The 5,269-nt window shown below is 50.6% G+C and overlaps 1 long non-coding RNA gene across 1 annotated transcript; it reads left to right on the top strand.

Annotated features, from left to right (window-relative positions):
- The first annotated feature begins 1,191 nt into the window (after positions 1-1,191).
- On the top strand, positions 1,192-2,560 carry LOC135423858 (uncharacterized). The gene is made up of 2 exons (XR_010434991.1): positions 1,192-1,846; positions 1,958-2,560. It is a non-coding gene; the product is annotated as an uncharacterized LOC135423858 (long non-coding RNA).
- Positions 2,561-5,269: the final 2,709 nt, after the last annotated feature.

Genomic DNA, 5,269 nt, shown 5'->3' on the forward strand with positions numbered 1-5,269 from the left:
ACAGACTGTCGGAGATACCGAGGAGATGATGGAGGTGGACACCCAAGAGTTAGTAGAAGAGATGGAGGTCGATGTTGTGGAGGAGATCGAGGAGATGGATGTGGACCAGCAAGATGAGGAGGAGGACATGGTGCTGGGATGAGGACAGTCCCCCAGCAGCACGACAGGCACGTCCTGGCCATGCCCTGCCCCAGGGTCACCTGCTGGGTGTGCCAGGCTGGGAGCACAGGGAACACCCAGCAGGGCCCGACTGCACTCACCGTGCCCTTGCTTTTCTTCCAGGACTGACGGACCTGCCGGCCATGGAATTGACCCCTCTGTACATATGTTTTTCATTTTCTTCTGTAAATAGGTTTTATATTATTCACTTTTAAGGAAGATTGTAGTTTGGATAGAGAAAATAGTTTAAGAAGATAGATTTTTATTTAAGAAGATAGTTTTTTCATAAGTCAATAGCTTTTTTAAGAAGATAAGTTTTCTTTTTAAGAAGATAGTTTTTTAAAGAAGATAAGGTTTCTTTTTAAGAAGATAGTTTTTTAAAGAAGATAAGGTTTCTTTTTAAGAAGATAGTTTTTTATTAAGTAGATATTTTTATTTAGAAGATAGTTGTTTTTATTAAGAAGATACTTCTATTAAGAAGATAGTTGTTTTTTCAAGAAGATAGTTGTTTTTATTAAGAAGATGGTTGTTGATAGTAAGACTGTTGCCATCAAGAAGACTCTTCCTTCTGGAAAGAAGAATGCTGGAGTTTTTAAAAAAATTAGGAAAAAGTCAATAAATTCTGTAGACGTCTCTGATATGTTGTTGCTTTATTGTCCTTCTGTAAATACATGTCAAAGATTATTGTCATTACATGGGCCCTTAGAATGTGCCCTCTCAGGCCAGCCCCCCCCGTGTGCTGGGCTCATCCCCAGCCCTGGGGGCAGCAGGGCAGGGGGGGTTCTGCCGCTCTGCTGCGCTCTCAGCAGACCCCACCTGCAGTGCGGCCTCCAGCTCTGGGGTCCCCGACACAACAAGGCCAGGGAAGTGCTGCAGCAAGGCCAGACCAGGCCACCAAGGGGCTCAGGGCACTCGAGCACCTCCCCTCTGCACACAGGCTGGCAAAGTTGGGGCTCTTCAGCCTGGAGAAGAGAAGGTTGTGTGGAGACGTGGGAGAAACCTGGGGCCCCGGGGAGGCCTCAGTGCGGCCGGGCAGGAGCTGAAGGGGCCCAGAGGAGAGCTGGGCCAGAGTGTTCAGCAGGGCCTGCGGGGAGAGGACAAGGGGGGATGGCTTTACACTGAAGGAGGAGGACTCAGCTTTGATTTGCTTTAGGAAGATGTTCTTTTGCACTGTGGGTGTTGAAGCCCTGGCAGGGGCTGTTCAGAGAGGCTGTGGATGCCCCATCCATGGGAATGTTCAAGGTGTGCTTGGACAGGGCCCTGAGTAACCTGGTGTGGTGGAAGGTTGTTCAAATTTGAAGAAGATGATTTTTAGGGTCCCTTCCAAGTCAAACCAGTCCAGGATTCCATCATTCTACAGTCTCCATCCCCCAGTGTGGAGTGGCCTTGGACCTCCTGTGACATCAGAGCTGCCAGAGCTGTGCCCGTGTTCCATGTGGAACTGCCAGGGCCCGGCGACGAGCACAACGCAGCCATTCCCCTGCTGCCAGCGAACCTTCAGCAGCTCGCAGCGAACCCCTGTCACCTGGTCCAAGACCACCCTTCCCCCTGCTCCAAGAGCACCTTTCCTCCTGCTCCCAGCGCCCTGTCCTTACCAGCTCCCTGATAGTCCGTCAGTCCAGAACTCTCCCTGCTGACTGGATCTCAGCATCGCTCCTGCAGGATGTGCAGTTTTGTCCCAGTGAAGGTACAGTGCCGTTCCATGGAGGTGGGCACCCCATGACTACCTGGGATGGCATCCCCTGTGGGGATGGTTTGGGACAGAGACCCCTCTCTGAGGTTGTGCTCCCTGCTGCAGGGTGTCAGAGACACCGAGGAAGCCATGGATGTGGACATGGATGGCGATGGCGAAGAGAGTATGGAAGTGGACCTGGAAGAGCATGTGGAGGAGATGGAGGTGGACACGCAAGAGGAAGAAGAGATGGATGTGGAAGAGGAAGGCGAGAAGGAGGAGGCCATGGTGCTGGGATGAGGAGAGTCCCCCATCAGCAGCAGGTGAGGCCCGTCCTGGCCATGCCCTGCCCCGGGCACAGCGGGTCACCTGCCGCCAGGCTGGGGCTGGGCTGGGTGGCCCCGCTCAGGGACACGGTGCCCCGTGCCCTGGATTGTGGCGGCACAACCCCCAGCCCCGGCCTGCCCTGCGCCTGCTTTGGGCCACACAAGCCCCGTGCCAGCGCCTGGGGCCCGGCTCCCATCCCCAGCCGGGCTCAGGCCTGGCGCCAGAGTCCAGCTGTGCCCAGCGTGGGCCAGGCTGGGGGCACAGGGAACGGCCAGCAGGGCCCGACTGCACTGACCGTGCCCTTGCTTTTCTTGCAGGACTGACGGACCTGCCGGCCACGGAATCGGCCACTTGTACATATGTTTTACATGTTGTTCTGTAAATACGTTCTATATTATTGAATTTTTAAGAAGTTTGTTGGTTTTCTAAAGAAAATAATTTAAGAAGATAAGTTTTTTATTAAGAACATAGTTTTTTTAAGAAGATAAGTTTCCTTTATAAGAAGATAGTTTTGTTCGAAGAAGATAGTTGTTTTATTTAGAAGATAGTTGTTTTTATTAAGAAGATATTTTTATTAAGAAGATTGTTGTTTTATTAAGAAGATACTTGTTTTTATTAAGAAGATGGTTGTTGATAATAAGACTGTTGTCATCAAGAAGACTGTTGTTTCTATGAAGAAGAATGCTGGGTTTAATAAGAAAATTCTGAAAATGTCAATAAATTCAGGATAGGTGTCTTATCTGTTGTTGTTTTATTGTCCTTCTGTAAATCCATTTCAAAAATTGTTGTTGTTCCATGGTGTGGTGTGGGGAAACAGTTTTCCCCCCTGAAGTTATAAAATGGTAAAACCCCAGGGGGTGGTGACCCTTGAAGTTTTGAGGTTTTACCCAATGAGCGCTTCTGCAAAATATAAACAGATCCCAAGGGGAACGGAAGAGAAGGTTGTTGTTGAAGGTGTTGTTGAGAGAGGTGGCCATGTTCCGAGGCCACGAGGAAGGGGCTCGGAGCCCCTTGGGGCCTCTGGGCCCCCCCCAGCCCCGGCAAGGGGGCTACAGAGACTTAGAACAGTGTTAAACTAGACCAAGTGTCTGTAGCTAGAAAGCTAGAAGTTTTCTCCACCGTGAGTGAGCAGAGACAGAGCAGCAGCAGGAGCAGTGTCCAGAAACGGTGGCAGAGAGCCAGGAGAGAGAAGAAAGCAGCAGAGGCAGCTTGCAACCAGGCAAGCTGGGAGCTCAATACTTCAGAGAAGAGGCAATCTAGGAATTTCCTGGAGCGTATAGAGGACAATTTCCTTCATCAACTGGTAAATGAACCTAATAGGGGTAAGGCCCCGCTAGACCTGTTGTTTACAAACAGAGAAGGGCTGATGGGAGATGTAGTGGTTGAAGGCCGCCTGGGAAATAGTGACCATGAAATAATAAAATTTTCAATACTCAGAGATTCAAGGAGAAACAACAATAAAACCTCGATACTAGACTTCCGGAGGGCAGATTTTGACCTATTTAGAAGTCTAGTCCAGAGCATACCCTGGGAAATAACCCTTGAAAACAAGGGGGTTCAGGAAGGATGGATGTGCTTCAAGCAGGAAGTTTTGAGTGCACAGGAACAGGCCGTACCGGTGTGCCGAAAGGCAAGCCGACGGGGAAGACAACCAGCTTGGTTAAACAGGGAGATTCTGAAGGAAATCAGGCATAAAAAGAGAGTTTACCGACTGTGGAAGAAAGGGCTGGCTCCTTACGAAGAATTCAGGAAGACAGCTAGATCATGCAGAAAGAAAATCAGGGATACAAAAGCCCAATTTGAAGTTAAATTAGCCACTTCTGTTCAGGATAACAAAAAGTCCTTCTATAAATACATTAATAACAAAAGGAGGGGCAAAGAAAACCTCCATTCTTTGAGGGACTTGGAGGGAAACATAGTTAGAAGAGATGAGGAGAAGGCTGAGGTACTTAACACCTACTTTGCCTCAGTTTTTACCAGTAGGACAGGTGGCCCTCAAGGCAACTGGCCTCTGGAGCTGGTAGACAGAGATAGGAAACCAAGTAGTCCCCTTGTATTCCAGGAGGATGTAGTTAGCGACTTACTGAGTCATCTGGATCCTCAGAAGTCTATGGGACCAGACGGGATCCATCCTAGGGTAATGAAGGAGCTGGCAGAAGAGCTTGCCAAGCCGCTCTCCATCATCTTCCAACAGTCCTGGCTCACTGGGGAGGTCCCATATGACTGGAAGTTGGCAAATATCACCCCAATCCATAAAAAAGGCTGCAAGGCTGACCCGGGTAACTACAGGCCTGTCAGCCTGACCTCGGTGCCTGGCAGAGTTATGGAACAGATTATCCTGTGTGAAATCACACGGCAGCTACAGGATGGACAAGGGATCAGACCCAGCCAACATGGGTTTAGGAGGGGCAGGTCCTGTCTGACCAACCTGATCTCCTTTTACAATCAAGTGACCCACCTGGTGGATGACGGAAAGGCTGTGGATGTGGTCTATCTGGACTTCAGCAAAGCCTTTGACACTGTCTCCCATAGCATACTCCTGGAAAAGCTGGCAGCCCACGGCTTGGACAGGGGCACCCTGTGCTGGGTCAGGAACTGGCTCGAGGGCCGGGCCCAGAGAGTGCTGGTGAATGGAGCTGCATCCAGTTGGCGACCGGTCACCAGTGGTGTTCCCCAGGGGTCAGTGCTGGGTCCAGTCCTGTTTAACATCTTTATTGATGATTTAGATGAGGGGATTGAGTCCATCATCAGCAAATTTGCTGATGACACTAAATTGGGAGGGAGTGTCGACCTGCCGGAAGGCAGGAGGGCTCTGCAGAGGGATCTGGATAGACTGGAGAGATGGGCTGACTCCAATGGGATGAAGTTCAACAAGGCCAAGTGCCGGGTCCTGCACTTTGGCCACAACAACCCCCTGCAGCGCTACAGGCTGGGCACAGAGTGGCTGGAGAGCAGCCAGGCAGAGAGGGACCTGGGGGTGCTGATCGACAGGAGGCTGAACATGAGCCAGCAGTGTGCCCAGGGGGACAAGGGGTCAAGAAGGCTAATGGCATCCTGGCCTGCATCAGGAACAGTGTGGCCAGCAGGAGCAGGGAAGTGATCCTTCCCCTG

Source organism: Pseudopipra pipra, chromosome 17, assembly GCF_036250125.1.
Source record: "Pseudopipra pipra isolate bDixPip1 chromosome 17, bDixPip1.hap1, whole genome shotgun sequence".
In the NCBI taxonomy this organism is placed as follows: domain Eukaryota; kingdom Metazoa; phylum Chordata; class Aves; order Passeriformes; family Pipridae; genus Pseudopipra; species Pseudopipra pipra.